The sequence below is a fragment of the Piliocolobus tephrosceles genome, chromosome 14, assembly GCF_002776525.5.
Source record: "Piliocolobus tephrosceles isolate RC106 chromosome 14, ASM277652v3, whole genome shotgun sequence".
Classification (NCBI taxonomy): domain Eukaryota; kingdom Metazoa; phylum Chordata; class Mammalia; order Primates; family Cercopithecidae; genus Piliocolobus; species Piliocolobus tephrosceles.
This window is the reverse complement of record NC_045447.1, coordinates 54,519,930-54,537,854: the sequence shown is the minus strand read 5'-3', so window position 1 is coordinate 54,537,854 and position 17,925 is coordinate 54,519,930.

Below are 17,925 nucleotides of genomic sequence, written 5' to 3'. Positions count from 1 at the left end.
GATTACTAATCAGATGACCTTAAAATAAGGAGCTTGTTCTGGTAATAACTAAGGAGATTATTCTGACCCAATGTAAAATCAAGGGTCCTTTTATACATATGAAAGAGAAAAGCAGGACAGTCAATGTCAAATGCTAAAGCATAAAAACGACTCCACTAGCTATTGAGCTGCTATTGAGCTCTTGGATCACCATGATCTAAGAAACTGAGCTGCCTCTAGATGCCGGAAAAGTCAAAAAAATAAATTATTCTCTGCAGCAGCAGTCTCCAGACTTTTTGGCACCAGGGACAAGTTTCACAGAAGACAATTTTTCCACAAATGGGGGATGGGGCGATGGTTTCTGGTAGAAACGGTTCCACCTCAGATCATCAGCCATTACTTAGATTATTATAAGGAGTGTGCAACCTAGATCCCTCACATACGCAGTTCACAATAGGGTTCATGCTCCTATGAGAATCTAATGCCACCACTGATCTGACAGGAGCTAGAGCTCAGGCAATAATGCTGGCTGGCCTGCCACTCACTTCTTGTATACGGCCAGGTTCCTAACAGGCCACAGACCTGTACCAGCCAATGGCCAGAGTTGGGGACCCCTGGCCTAGAGCCTTCAGAAAAAACATGTTCCTGCCACTCCCTCGATTTTAGTCCATTGAGACCAATTTCATACTTCTAACATTAAGAACTGTAAGATATATTTGTGTTATTTTAAGTCAGCAAGTCGGTGGTAATTTGTGACAGCAGCAAGAAGAAACTAATACAAACACATTTTGCAAATATATTACTAGTAGTACCTGGTTCGTTTATTGATAGCAACACTCCTAATACCTAACACAGTACCTGGCACATTGATGAAATAATTATATTTCACTGATTACCAGATTTAATTTTCATAGTAGAAAATTTAACCACACAGACACAATATATTGAGTTCACACTTTAATTCCTATATAAGTCACATGTATAGTACAATTATTGTATAGTACAATAATTTATTTTATTAGAATAATAAAAAAAGAAGACAAGAATTTGTCCTGAATTTTACAGTTTTATTTTTTCACAGGGACAGTAAAGTTTCACATGGAAACAAAATAAACAAATAATATTACAATGGCATATACCTATCTATAACAATGCTGAAGCAATGCTACTGAAATATCACCAAGATAAGGAAATTCAGAACTAATTTTGTGGGAAAAATAGAACATTATTTCAGAAAATCTGTCAGAATTATGAAAGCTTAAATGAAATTTATAATCTTCATTTTTAACAGAGGTCAGCTAAACACTAATGGCAATTAATGCCTTCTAAAATGAACCTTTAAAATTGGTATAGTTATCTATATAATAGAAGTAATACTTTCATGACTGTTAGTTATGAGGCATAATTCTCCTTAGAAATATATGTGGCTTCCTATTTCACAGTCAATCCTACAATGAAAATGCATGGATTGATAAAAAATAAAATTTTTATTTATTAGTTTGTCACTCTATATATATAGCACTATTTTACTACCCTCAAATAATCTTAATGAAAAAAATAATGCAGTGGAGGAAAGAGTCAATAGTCAGGAATCATAAAGAAAAATGTTTCCTGTCATTATTTTTAACAACTAACAAAGCAAAATTAAAGTTAATATATTTAATTTGGGGGCAGGGAAGAGGAGTAAAATTATATCGCTAGCAAAGATAATAGTTATGATAGAACAGAGATATAATTAGAAACACCAGAATGTATCTTAGCCATTCTGTTGGCCTCAGATACCTGAATAAAAATAAGACATTAGAAAAGAGATGAATATATAAACCTCCTATACTACTGTAAGTTATAGAAAAAGTGTTGTTTGTTTTTGTGTTGTATTTAAACAAATCTTAGTCAAACTGTACCTATGTTGAAATTGGGTAAAGAGCCAAGTTGTGTTTCTGGCCGGGCGCGGTGGCTCAAGCCTGTAATCCCAGCACTTTGGGAGGCCGAGACGGGCGGATCACGAGGTCAGGAGATCGAGACCATCCTGGCTAACCCGGTGAAACCCCGTCTCTACTAAAAAATACAAAAAACTAGCCGAGCGAGGTGGCGGGCGCCTGTAGTCCCAGCCACTCGGGAGGCTGAGGCAGGAGAATGGCCTGAACCCAGGAGGCGGAGCTTGCAGTGAGCTGAGATCCGGCCACTGCACTCCAGCCTGGGCGACAGAGCGAGACTCCGTCTCAAAAAAAAAAAAAAAGAGAGCCAAGTTGTGTTTCATATAGAGTCCTCCAATGTCTTATAGGTCCTATATCAAATTTGCTAAAATTCCCCAAGTAAATGAGAAAGCTTTGCCTTTGTCTATTCTACGTTTCTTCAGTATCCACAAAATGCCATTATTTCTAAGAAAAAGTTCAAACCAACCGAAAAGAATCCAAATCCATTATGATGGGTTAAATTGATAAAATCGAAGGATTATTTATTTAACTCTGAAGTGCTGGCAAGTATAAACTAATTGAAATTAGGGGAGCAGTTTAAGTGGAGTATGAAAGGCATGTGAGAAAGTAAAAGCAGATTTTAATATAAAATGATAACTTTCATTTAAGTAATAGACTACATGCCAAGCCTACTCATGAGCATAGATGCAAATGTCAAGGTTTTAGAGAGCTAAATTCATTACATAGGAAATATAGTACACCATGATCACTCCAGGTCAATCCAATAATACAAGGGTGGTTTAATATGTATGGGTTTTTTAGCTTCTTGGCAAATTAAAGGAGAATACTGTATGATCATCTCAATCTTTATAGAAAGCAAAATTTAATACATTCATTATGAAAGTTTTCGCAAAATATAAACTAGCAAAAATGAAAAAGAGCTAAAAAAAAGTGCTATCTTTCTAAAATCAGACCTTTTAAAAACAAGATATAGTAAAGATGTACATTTTAATTGCTTCTATTTGACATACTTTTGGAAGTCTTACCATGGTAAAGAAAGGGAAAAAATAAGATTATTAGAATTGTAAACAATATGAAAAGTATTATTCACAGATGCCTTAATTACTACTTTGAAACATCAAAAGCATTACAGAAAAAAATGTAGAAATAATAAGTTTAACAATATGCCTGACTACATGGCATCAATATACTACAATAAAATTAAAGTCTGTACACAAGTAGGAAACACAGACTATAATAATCATCATTCATCATCATCATCATCATCATCATCATCATCATCATCATCATATCTATCATGTATCATTGCCATCAAATGTAAAGCACTTCATAAATTTCTAAGAAAACATGTAAATGCTATATAAAAAATATAAAATGTTATTGAAATATATTTAAAATGTCTCAAAGGATAGATCACTCTCATGGACTATGAGACCTACAAATTTATGTATAGATTCAATATATGAATCACAGTTAAATATTTTTAGAAATTGACAAGTTAATTCTGTAATTTATACCTTTAAAAAGGACCAAAAAGAGACTTACACAAAATATTTTATTTACATGAAAGTTAATCCATGGTGAAAAAATTAGAACAGTGGCTGCCTCGTGGAATGGTGCACAAACTGACATGGCGGGGGGAGGCATTAGAGAAATTTCTGGAAGGATGGTGCTGTTCTGTAAGTTGACAGCCATTTGAGTCATGTAACAGGTGTATGCATGTATTAAAACTCATGAAATGGCACACATATGGTTTGTGCATTCACTGCAAATTTTTACCTAGAAAAGCTTCCTTAAATACATATTGAACTCAAATACTAATCTAGCTGATAATAATGATTATCTGAAGTGTCTGGTGTCAAAAAGTACTGATATCCTCAATTTAGTTAGAACAATGAAAATAAGATGAATTGATGGATAGAGGAATAGATAGATTGCAGAGATTGGTGATAAACCAACTAAATATATATTTTAAGTGATGGTAAGTTCCTAGAACTTTGGGAGCTGGAGATGAGAGGATCCCTTGAGGCCAGGAGTTTGAGATCAGCCTCACGGCAAGACCCCATGGTAACAACAACAACAACAACAAAAAATAGCTGGACCCAGTGGTGTGCACCTGTAGACCCAGCAACTCGGGAAGCTGAGGCAAGAGGATCACTTGAGTAGAGGAGTTCAAGGCTACAGTGAGCCGTGATTGTACCACTGCAACTCCAACCTAGATGACAGAGCGACACTTTGTCTCAAAAAAAAAAAAGATGGTAAGCTTAAAGATTACCAATAAATCTTATATAACAATCAAGTATAAATGGTATGATCATTTTGAAATACAATATAACACAATCTTGTAAAATTGAAACCAGAAACCCTGTAATTATATGTCTTTGAGGTAAACTTGTACTAATTGTTCAGAATAGTACAAGATACAGCAGAGTTCCCAGTAGCCAAACAACTGAAAACAACTCACAAAAAGCTACCAAACAGATTTTATTATATTTACATAATGGAATATTTTATAACAGTAAAAATAAACACAAAACATGAAAACTCATGGACACATTTTAGAAATATATTGAACAAAAATAATGTAAAAAAACTGTTTAAGATTAAAGTATTATTTGTATACATTTCACAAAAGCAAAATAAAATATTTTAGGGAAACTTTTGTAGATGATAAAAGGTTATTTTTAAGGGGAGAATGATAAATTAAAACTTCAAATTAAGATACCCCTGGCCATGAAGCAGAAAGAGGGTGCATTAGTTCATTTTCTGTTTTTTGTAACAGAATACCTGAAACTGAGTAATTTAAAAAGCAATTTAGTTATTACACTTCTCATCTGGAGGTGGGCAAGACCATAAAAGAGTGCATATAGTGAGAGCTTTCTTGCTGCTGCGGTCTCTCTGAAGAGTCCCCAGGTTTCTCAGGGTATCACGTGGGAAAGGAGCTGAGCATGCTCATGTGCTAATTCAGGTCTCCTTTTTCTTACAAAGCCACCAGGTCTCCTTTCATAATAACCCATTAATTCATTAACCCATTAAATCATTAACCCATTAACCTATGAATAGATTAACCTATCCATGAGGACAAAGCCCTCATAATTCAATCACCTCTTAGAGGGGCCACCTCTCAATACTGCTGCATTGGGAATTAAGTTTTGAAATAAATTGTGGGGGGACAAAAATATTCAAATATTACCAGATGGAAGAGCAACAGACACCTCATTGATGAAGCAGTGTTTGCTATATCCCAGTTTATTAATTGGGTGATAAGACACCTCACTGATGAAGCAGTGTTTGCTATATCCCAGTTTATTAATTGGGTGATAAGTTCACAGGTGTCAGTTTTACTCTTATGGTTCATATCTAGCATATACACACACACACACACACACACACTCAAGCGATACTAGGAAATAAAATGTAAATTGCAACACCTTACAAAAAAATTTGCATTTAATAATCAAAAATGAAAAGTCTAACAAGAGACGTGAGGAAATTAAATATCTGAGAATGACTCCTACCCTGTGAAACAATTGCATGCTTTCCACATATGGTGCTGCAATTGCTGCCACTGCAAAGGCATGTTTGATACTTTGCAGAAGAGTTTAATATTTGCTTCTTCAATTTATCCTCACAACTCTAGAGGTGGTATAATTTTCCCCATATTACACATGAGAAAACTTACTTCAAGAGAGGTAAAGTGACTTACCCAAGACTGCCAATCAAGTAAGTGAAGACAGCAGAACTGGAATTCAAAGTTGCCTAACTCTAGAGACCAAGATTTATCACAGTACACCTAGTAACCTTCACAGATTTCCAGGAATCAGTTGTCTCATCCAAATTGGACATATTATAAATCTATTATAGGAATATAAGAGAGGGCTTTTAAGAAAGCCCTCAACATTATAAAGTTCCACAAGGATTGACCCAAAACACATTTAAATCGCACATCTAAAAATTTTATGTAATCAACAAATAATAAAGAACAGATTTTTTTTTTCTTTAGACTGAGTCTCACTCTGTCACCCAGGCTGGAGTGCTGTGACTCAATCTCAACTCACTGCAACCTCCACCTCCTGGGTGCAAGCGATTCTCCTGCCTCAGCCTCCCGAGTAGTTGAGACTACAGGCACACACCGCCATGCCTGACTAACTTTTTGTATTTTTGTAGAGACAGGGTTTCACTGTGTTGCCCAGGCTGGTTGAGAACTCCTGAGCTCAGGCAATCTGCTTGCCTCAGCCTCCCAAAGTGCTGGGATTACAGGCATGAGCCACCGTGCCTGGCCAAGAACAGATCTTTAATACCAATTTACCAAATTGAACAATACGAGATATTGCAAAAGATAATAACATTTAGCTTTTTGGGTTTTTTTTTTACAGTACTATTTGTAGTTTTCTGCAGATACACTGATGTTTAAAGATTGATCAGTGTCCTCAAGACAAGAATTTAATACTGCTTTAATTTCCAGCAGGTAAGAAATGACCATTCTAGTACATAGGCTTATAATTCAGTCTGAAATTGTCATATCAAGGTAAAACTATCCTTAAAAATAAATGCATTAAGATATAATCTCACAGTTCAAGTACCAATGTTCATCTTTGTCTTCGGAAATCAGATTTTCTGTAGTTGCAAGGAAATAAAATAGATGCTATGAATCTAGCCTACTCTAGTTGTAACTTAAAAAAAATCTTTTATGTCTATGAGCAGAAATAGATTTTTTGTTCAATTTTTACATAAACATTGTTTCAGGAAAACATAAATATTAACCTCTTTTATTTTAAACCTCAGCCTACCTTTATATGAACTATCTCTTGACTGTTCTCCAAATTTGCTATGAATACCAATGATTCAAAAAATAAGAAAAGTGTGAGTGAAGTCACTTGGTGTATATTCCTGCTTCCACGAGCCACCCTAAATCCTACAATAGGAAGTGACACAAAACTGTCAAGCATCTGGGTTGTAGATAATCCTTCAATCGTTTAGAATCATATATACACTTTCAAGTTTACTTGGAAGGAAAATGTAGTGTTCAACCTTAACAACAGTCAGACCTCTGTTCTTTATTAAAGTCAATGACTTTACTGTTTTTGTAATAAGAGAAACCACTTCCTTCCATCTCAGCTGATGATTTTTCTTCACACTTTGTCAAGAAAATAGGGAAAGAAATAAAGACCCTCAGAGTCCCTCCAACAAATCTGCGTACCCACTTGTATCTCTTTACATACTACCTGCTCTCCTTCTTAGGTCTGAAGACTGAAGACTGAAATGTCCCTGCTTCCTCCTGAGGCCAATCCACTCTATATACAGGTTTCCATGCTCTTTTTCCAATGTCCTCTTTTGGAGAACTTTAGTCTTCTATTCATGAGCTTTTCCTTCAGGATCATCAATCTGCCCCTCTCCAATGTATCATTCTCATCATTTAAAAAACAAAACAAAACAAAAGTAAGTTTCCCTTGACTCTTTGTCCATTCACAAAATGATATCTTATTTTGCTGTTGTTGTTATTGTTGTTGTGGCTCAGGTGGTCAGAAAAGTCTTTAAAAAGTTGTTCATAATTGTGGCATCCAGGATCCATTGTCACATTTTCCAATCTGTCTTTTCACCTAAACCACTGAAATCATTTTTTCTCAATGTCACCAACGACCTCTGTGATGACACATCATGGTTGCTTCTGTGTTCTCTTCTTACTCAGCCTCTGCACAGTATTTAGCACACTTGATAATCCCCCATTCCTCTTATATGATCTTGACATTCATGAAGTATCACACTCCTAGTTTTTGTTCTATCTCACAAGATGTGCCTTCTAACTTTTTGGGCTTTGGCATCTCTAGGAAAAATAAAAATATTTGGGAGTTCAGGGCCCTTCTCTTTTACATTTCTATTTACTCCCCAGAAGATTTATTCTACCCTCTATGTGCTGATGTACAAATTTACATATCTACCCTGATCTATTCCCTGAGCCTCAAACTCCTGTATCCAAGTAGCATGACATACCTCTATGTCTATGTCTAAAAGCATCATGTTGATTTTTTCCTTTGGTCCTCTACTGCTTACTTGCCACAGAGCATTCAGGCTGATGTTTCAGAATGTAAAATTACATTATGTATTTCCAGTGCTCAAAACCAATGGCTTGATATCACATTAGAGTAAGATAAAAACTTCTCATAGTTTACAAGGCAGATCTGGTTCTCAGCTACTTCTATATCATTTCCAAAAATGTTTTTCTTCCTTCTGCTCACTTCAGTTTTATATCTTTTTCAGATTAGATGAAAAGCAGTATATAATTTTTAAAATTTCTTATACTGATCCATTTCATGGATCCTTCAGATTTGCCTAAAAACTGCACATTTTTAAATTGCCCCCACATTATATTTGCATTAACTTAATTGCTATATTTTGTTTTTATAACTCTTAATATTGTTGCAAATTATCATCACTGGTTCTTCAAATTTTTTTGGAATTGGATGAATGGGGTTCTGTTTTCTTTTTTTTTAATTTACTCTTTTTAAGGAGAAAAGATCTTGTTAGGTTGCCCAGCCTTGTTTCAAGCTCCTGGGCTCAAACAATCCTCCTGCCTCTACCTCCCAAAGTGCTGAGATTACAGGCGCGAGCCACCACACCCAACATGAAGGGGATTTTTATTACTACTTTTCACATCACAATTATTTTAGATCAAAGATTCAAATCTTCTATTGAGACCATGCAGGGATATCAGTGGGATAAGTGGATACAGCAGCAGTATGCTCTTCAGGTATCCTGATTTTCATCACCTCTCCAGGATTTCTCTGCCATTTTTTTCTACTATACATAAAAATTTATGGAAAACCTTATAAGAACTACAGTTTCCAATAATGGATGAATCCAAATTTTGGTTTTACTGTACCATAAACCAAGATGATGTTTTATGTCTTTATTTTCTCCTTGTAAGAAACTTTGAGCTAAATGACTGATCAATTGCAATAAACATTTTATTTCATAATGATACCTATTTTTCCCTCTATCTTGCTTTGTTTCTATTTGACATTTTGGTAACTGCTGCATTTAATTATATTTATGACAATCTTTGTAATACTTTTGCAAGTAAGTGGGATATACACATTTTTAATATATAAAGTAAACTGCAGGGCATTGTTGAGCTGCTTATGAGCAGCTCTCTTAAACGGAGCTCATGGTTTTAGTAAATGAAAAGTTCAATGTATACCTATGCTGTATGATTTTTTTTAAACTATTTTAATCTAAAGCTCTGTTAATAGAAAATGGTGTTTTAAGAGGAGAAATTCCCAATGTATTCTGTACTTATTAGAAAGCACTGTTCAATAGAAACATAAGGCAGGCCACATGTATATTTCTAAATATTCTTGTAGCCACGTTAAGAAAGTAAAACAGATAAACTTAGTTATATTAATATATTTTATTTAATCTACTATATCCCAAAAGGTTATCATTTCAACATGTAACTAATATTACATGGTTAATGTGATATTTTACTTTTTCCTCCTAAGTATTTTAAATCCTTTGTGTATTTTGCACTTACAGCACACCTGAATTCAGACTAGCTATATTTCAAATATTAAAAAGCCACATCTGGCTAGTGGCTACCATATTGGCCAGTGTAGTATTAGACAATATCTGCAAGTACATAACAATCTAAGTCATGGGTACATTTAAAAGGATCATAGAGGAAGCAAACCACAAATTACCATGATGTGAAATACATAGGAAGTTTAAATAATAAAAACTGAAGACAGATGTATTCATTTCCTTTGAATTCTAGTGATTTTACAATATAGCATTTTAAATATTTTTATTCAAAAAAACATGACTTTGTACTTTACCTCCTGCTGCAACAACTTTAAAATGCTGCAAGTAAAAACCTGCTAAAAATTACAAATTGCCATCTAAGCCTCCCTGCCTTCATAATGATAATTAGTCCTCTTTTTGAAGGACCACAGATTATTGCCAAACAATTAGATACATCTCTATAAAAACTCATCTCTTTCCTTTCAAAATACATTTCTGGAAGAAGAGAAAAGTAATGCTTTCATTTAGAGTTGAATTTGTGAATCTTCACTTTTACATTGTCTCTAAAATTAAATGAGTTGGTGAAAATCTCTATACATCAGGAGACTTGAATGGAGGAAGAGTTTTGTGCATGTAAACTAGAAAGGCTCAAAAGCAGTGTCTCACAACGCATGCCTCTACTGTGACTCCATTGCCTCTTTAAATGTAGCCTTCTATTTCTTTCCATCCTCCCACTTAATTAACCTATGCTAGAACCTGAAAAGACATTTTATAGAACAAAACAAAACAAAAAACCAGTAAATTATGCTGGAATTAAATAAAGAGTACATATATATATATACACACACACATACATATATATATAATACATACACACACACACACACACACACACATATATATGGATCTAAATGTCTATTTGTATATAGTTTACCTTCATTCAATTATTTCTGGGCTTTCCAAGGTAGTGACAGACTATTTTTGGGATACTAACTGGCACTAAGCACAATGCTTGTCCCAGGGCAGGTGCTCAACATACATTTCACAAATAAATGATTGCTGAGTTTGTTAATAGAATAATGGATATTTAAAAATACTTTCAATCTCTTCTCATATGTATGTTCATTGAGACCTGTTCTCCATATTACTAGACTACAAACTATTAAGGCGAACTGTTTAACTTCTTTTCCTGCTTAAGACAGCAGGAGGAACACATCCATGTTCAAAAATTATGTCAACTGGGCTTTATGCTTCATCAATATCCATGTAGACCAATTGAGCAAATAATTCTCATTATGAAAGACTTACTTTCAAGTGGCACAAAAAGTAATAAGAAAAATAGTTCATATAAATTGTACATGATAGAAGCAGTAAGATATGTGGGTCTGGTGGAGTTAGAAGTAATTGAATTTAGTTTTCTTTGGTGAATGTTGAATACAAACAATTGAAGAGTATATCCACAAACTTTATAACATGTAACACTCAGATATTATTTTAATCTCTTTAGAGTAGTGTTTTAGATTAATTGCTTTGATCATCTTGAGACAGAACCAGTTATTTTTAACCAATATGATAAGGCTTCTTGTATAATTTAAAAATCAGTTTTAATAAAAGTAACCTTAAATATTGCTTCCCTCAGCTTTAGCAAATCCTTTTCATTTTTATGGAGTTGTAGATTTTCAATGCACCTTCATGTTTATGCATCTCATTTGATTTTCTCAACAATACTGTAAGTTGATGTTACTATGCTATAAGCAAAGTTATTAAGTTCAGCTGATTTTTCTTACTCCAGGATAAAGAGAGGAAATCCTGAGATTCATAAAAATCCAGCCTTTCTTTCTATATAAATGTACACCCTCTCTGATCAGCTTCTTGCAGACATAGAGATAGTTTGCCATCTCTGCAGAAAACCCAGAATTCTTTCTCATCAATTTAACAATCCTGATGTTAAGCCTGATATAAAAAGAGAAATAATTGCTTCTTCAGGGTTGTCTTTTATATGCTTTATATCCTCAGGCCCAGTATGATTTTTTTCTCTCTGTAATGTTTGTTTTTTTCTCTCCAGACTAACCTGAGCTTTCAGGATTACTGGGCCATCCTTTTATTTATCCCCCAGTTGACTACATTTTAAATAATTTTCATTAATATTTGCACTTTTAAGACACAAATCAGTTAATTCATGATTTCACTCCTTTATTGAGGAGAAATGACTTCACCCAAGTCTACCTCTAAATTATCAATTTTCCCTTTCTCTTTATTTCCCCTTTAAAAATAATTTAACCTATTCTTTTACCAGCCTATTATAAATATGTGTGCATTTAGTTCACTCATTTCTGAGACTGCGCTATTTCAATCCCCATTAGATTGTTTTCACCTCCTTAAAACATACGCAAATCCATTCATATAAAAATAATAATCAATTTATATACACAACAATAGCAATTATTACTCCTTCGCACCATTTACAACTCTGTTTTTGTCTTCAAAGAGATATTTATTGTAAAACATTATTTTTCATATTTCTGGTAATTCCTTAAGAATTGATATCTATTAACTTGCCTTACACCTTACATCATTTATTTGAACCTGCCCTTGAAAATAACCCTCCCAGTATCATTTATATATTGCTGCATAGTAAGCATCACCAAAACATTACTTCAAATAAACATGCTACAAGTTTAATTATCAACGGTGAGTTCTTCTGAACAGTGCCTTATTGAGCTGACCTCTGCAGGGCTTGCTCTCATCTGTGTGATCAACTGACTTGTTGTCTGGGGACTGGTTGGTTCAGGATGGTTGATTATTGGCTGGAGCAACAGAAGTGATCAGTTTACACTTCTTTCATCCAGCATTCTAGCCATATAAGCCTGTTCATATGGTGATAACAGGACTCCAAGAAAGAGTAGAAGTTTGAATGGTCTCTTGAGTCTTAGACACCAACTGGGACATCATCATTTCCGCTGCATTTAATTGGTGGAAGCAAGTAACAACAAGAAGTAGGGAAAAAGAGTTCACCTCTTTACAGATGGAATTGCAAAATTACTTTACAAAGACCATGTATCCATAGGGATGGATGAATAATTGGACCATTTTCTTACTTGGATTCTATCACATTTTGCTTAACTTCTTTGTAGTACGAAACTTTTCATTCTTTCCTCAAATCTGTCTTCCCTGGGTCTTTAAGAACTACCATTTCCTAGATATCTCCTTATATTTCTAGCCGCTCTTTGCAATGTCCTTACGTGGGTTTGTTTGTCCTTTAAATATATATTTTTCTCTAATTCATTATTTGGCTTTTATCTCTTATAACTGAGCATGTTTACCCCATGATTGTGCCATCTTTTTCTATCCCCTTGCTTCAGGCTCTGCTTTCAGAGAAAATGAATTAAGAAACCTATCATTCTCCAACAGTTTTAAATGTGTTCAGGCCTTATTATCTCTTGACTGAACTATTGCTCTAATTCCTTTCCTGGTATTTCCACCTCCAGCTTCTTTCTCCTTTTCTCTAATGTAGAGCTGGTGGAATTGGAAGTAATTTAATTTAGTTTTATTTGGTGAATGTTGAATACATACAATGAAAGAATATATCCACAAATTTTGTAACCTGTGTGAACCCAAAGTATTTGAGACAGGTCTCAATCAATTTAGAAAGTTTATTTTGCCAAGGTTAAGGATGCATTGGTGATACAGCCTCATGCGGTCCTCATGACATGTGCCAAAGGTGGTTGGGCACAGCTTGGTTTTACACATTTTGGGGAGACATGAGACATCAATCAATGTGTGTAAGGTGTACATTGGTTCAGTTCAGAAAGGCAAGAGAAATCCTTTCTAGACCAAACCACACAGAGGCTTCTAGGTCATAGGTAGATAAGAGACAAACGGTTGCATTATTTTGAGCCTTTGATCAGCCTTTTGCTGAATACACAATTTACATGTGTGAGGATGGTGGAGGAACAGTCACTTATACCTTAGTCTGACTCAGCGAATCTTCATTTTTACACAAGCAGTAGGGCAGAGGAAGCAATCAGATAGGCATTTGTCTCAGGTGAGCAGAAGGATGACTTTGAATTCTGTCCTTTGTCCAGCATCTGTGCAGACAAGCTATCAATTTACATTGCCAGGGTAAAATCCAACAGAACTGTTTTAAGGTAAAGATCTGAGGCCCACAAGGAATTTCCTTGTGGACAAATTGTGAGGCAAGAATGTAGTTTTGTATCTTTGTAGCTATCTTATTTAGAAATAAAATGGGAGGCAGGTTTGCCTGATGCAGTTCCCAGCTTGACTTTTCTCTTTGGCTTAGTGATTTTGAGGTCCCAAGATTTATTTTCTTTTCACACACTTAACACTCAAGGTATTATTTCATCTCTTTAAACGAATGTTTTAAATTACTTACTTTGATCATCTTGAGTTATTTTTATCTGGCCTGCCTCTATAATCTTTCTTAAAACTACATCTGATCATGGTACCTATGTCTACCATATAATTCGAAGTTAATCACCTGCTAAAAAAACTTTTATTTTTCTCCATTGAATGATTAAATTTTGGAATTCAAGGCCTTCTACTATTTGACCCTGTCTACCTTATCCAACTTATAAAATCCTATATATCTTTTACCCCAGTCATATAACAGTCTCTTTAATCCTAGAGCATCCCTGTACATCTCTATTCATGTCTCTTACACATGTTCCCTTCGGCTTGAATAAACATTTGATGAGGCCCACCTACTTGATCCTCTTTCTGTCTTTTAAGACTCATCTCAAATAATATTTCTTCCTAGTTAGGAAAGTTAGTATTTTCTCCCTGATTTCCTATTTTCTATTATATGTGTGTATCTGCATTGAATGTCAAACACTTCAAGGAAGTAAATGGTCTCATAAGATGGCATTACCAATAGTCAGGGATTTTATGCATAATTTATTAAAATAATAAGCAATAACAAAAACTGGGGACTACTAGAAGAATGAGAGAGAAAGTAAGGAAGATAAAGGTTAAAACACTATTGGGTTACGCTCAGTGCCTGGGTGATGGGATCAGTCATACCCCAAACCTCAGCATAACACAATATAGCCAAGTAACAAACCTGCACATGCACCCCTGAATCAAAAAAAGAGTTGAAATGATTTAAAAATGAAATAAATATCTGTGGAATAGCATTGAATCACTTTAAATTTACTTTTTAACTTAAGAAGTAATATCTTAGTATATTTCCAATTGTCAAAACCTCAGTTTACCTATGTACATTTTGAGTTAGTTAAATCAAAAAAGCATAAAGCTAGATTATTCAAAGATCAAAGTTTGAGATGTATCCTTTTGTTCAATGAAATCTTCCAAATCCATTAAATATAATATAAATTAAAGCATACCAACAAATGTCACTATCAATCATCTCTGTTTATATATTGAATCAATTAATATCTCCACAGGAAGCAGATGGCACACTCAAAGTGAAGCATTTTAAAATAGCTTAATAAAGAGCTATTTACAAAGAATTGAGTAGGGTTAGGGAAACCAGAAGAGATACAGCAGTATCCCAAAGTCAATATTACCTGCAATGAAGAACTTTACAACTCTTTGGCTAGAAATGTTAAGGGGGTAGAGTCTTCATCAGAATCTGGAGACAGAGGGCTCCATAGACAAGGCAGATTTGCAAGAGCTGGGTCCTTTGGTAGAAGAATATAGCCCACCCAGGGCAAACCCAGCCTAACATTCTTTCCTCCCTCTCTTTGAAACTGCTTTTGTAAAATTGTGACTGAGGAAATCATGACAGTGAAAGAAATCAGACCTAACCAACTCTACCTTGCTTCTAACCTTTAAGCTGTCCTTGTTCATTCCTGGGTGTAGGCTGAACTATGGGAACAAATTCAGTTCATGGTTTGACTCTGAGACAAAACTGATAACAGCCCTTTCCCAAAAAGACCTCCTTCTTACCTAGGGTCCAGTCTGCATTTGCAAGACTAACAAATTAGCTGCAAGATTAGAAATTACAGTTTAGAGGTCATGCAGCCTCTGGTTTCAAGAGTCTGAAACTCCCCAAATTGCTCCTGGGGGTAATATCACTATGTAAAATTTAAGATCAGTGCTTGAGATATTTTGCAGACCCTGCAGTCCATGGATCAGCTGACACCACCCAGACTGATAATCTGACCCAACCAGTTCTGCCATCGCACGCAGGAACAGAAGACATCAAAAAAACCTAACTTCAGGCGGCACGCAGTGACTCAGCCTGTATCCCCAGCACTTTGGGAGACCAAGGTAGGCGGATCATGAGTCAGGAGTTTGAGACAAGCCTGGCCAACATGGTGAAACCCTATCTCTACTAAAAATACAAAAATTAGCCGGGCGTGGTGGCAGTGCCTGTAGTCTCAGCTACTCGGGAGGCTGAGGCAGAAGAATCGCTTGAACTCGGGAGGTGAAGGTTTCAGTGAGCTGAGATTGTGCCACTGCACTCCAGCCTGAGTGACAGAGCAAGACTCAATCTCAAAAACAAAAAAAAAAAAAAAAAAAAAAAAAGAAAGAAAGAAAGAAAGAAAAAGAAAAGAAAACTTAACTTCAACCCCCTGTGATTCCCTCTCCAACATGACCAATCAGCACTCCCACTTTCCTAGCCCCTACCCACCAAATAATCTTTAAAATCGGATCCCTGAATACTCAGGGAGACTTACTTGAGTAATAATAAAACTCTGGTCTCCCGCACAGCTGGCTCTACGTGAATTACTCTTTCTCCATTGCAATTTCCCCGTCTTGATAAATTGACTCTGTCTAGGCAGCAGGCAAGGCGAACCCATTGGGCCATCACATCTTCTCATGTTAGTTCTTCCTAATGGCCTAAACTAACCAACTTTGCCCTGCAACCCAAGAAGCAAGGGGGGTCAGTAATATATAAATGCAGACTAGGGTAAAGAGGATAGAGACTGAATATGGAAGGCAAAGGTTTGATATCTGGTAGTCATGTCTTGGACATTTTATTATCATTTGACTTTGCTTTTAGGCTGCTGAACCTCAGCTTCAGAAGAATAATTTATAAGAATTTATTTTATCAAGAAAGATATTGGTTTTGTAAAAATGTGAAAACTTTTTGTTAAAAGGAGTTTTCAGATCCAATTATTTTGCATTTTTTAAAGAAATTCAACATCTGCATCAATAATATTTTTAAAAACACTGTAGAAGAAAGTGGATTCAGAAACCTTTTTTGATTGCAGCTTTCCGCTTGAGTACATAATCAGCTTCACAGTCAGATGTTTTCAAGTCTTAGAATTATTAGTATTACTGATGTGCCTTATTAAAAGCATAAAAGTGCTTTTATTTTTCTCAGAAAATGTTGTGAAGCACATAGATTCAATAGATTTGCAAGTTAACTTGGTAGTCTTCTTGTACTTGACAGACACAAACTTGCCCTAGGTTCTCACCTGAAATATATAAAAGGCTGAGCAAAGAAATGTACACCCAAAAATTCTGAGAAATTCATTCTCAACCTTAAGAAGCAGTCAGGAGGACGAATCAAATAAAAAATCCAACATAACTGTAATGACTAATACTTTCTGTCCTAAAAACCAAGGGACACGAAGAAATTATCCCCTAGAAATAATAATTTTCTTTCCTTGGTATTATACTTTAAAAACTAAAATGCAAGTACAGATATAATATCTAATTTAAGTCTCATAACAAACCTAATTGTATATATATTTGGGATGCATTGTTCTCCAATTTTTATACTTGAAAAATTATATAGAGAGATTAAATAACATTCCTAAGGTCTGTACCTAATAAACGACAAACACATCAACTGAGCTTTCTGACTCCCAGTGTACTTTCTTGACTCTATAAAATATGTGTGAGCACATACTGTAGCCACATCAGACCAATCTTATTTACCTTTATGGTAACAAAGCTGAGAACTGCTTTGCAGTTGCTATAGACCCTCAGGCTGAAGATCTGTAAGGTGAGCATGTCCAGATGAACCCAGTATGCAAAACATAGGCAGGGGGTCCGGGGGGAGGAAGAACCTAAGTGCTCTGACCAAGGAGCAGGAACTGAATTAATAATTGAGTTAAGAAGCAGACGCTGTAGGGCAGGATTCAGGATCCAATCAGGTGGCGTAAAACCCTAGCAGGATCCAGTCAGATCATGCCTACCAGAATCACCTCATTGCAAGATCCAGTCAGATCATGCCTCATTGCTCTATGCTTTTAAAACTTGACTCACCCCCACTGTCCTGGGAGGCACTAATTTGGAAGCTCTTACTGGTGTTTTCTTACTTTTGCGAATAATAAAATCCCCTTGCTAAATCCTCTTTGGTTGTGATCGTTGGGCTGTGACCTGCCAAGTGACCAAAACCACCTGTTGTGTGAGTAACAATATCAAAATGTGTATATAATTTGCTATACTAAGAACATAACCAAAAAGAATACATTTAAAAAATAAGATAAAAAATAAATGTAAATAGAAGATCTAATTTTTTTCCCCTCTGCCCTGATATACAAGATTGCCCTCC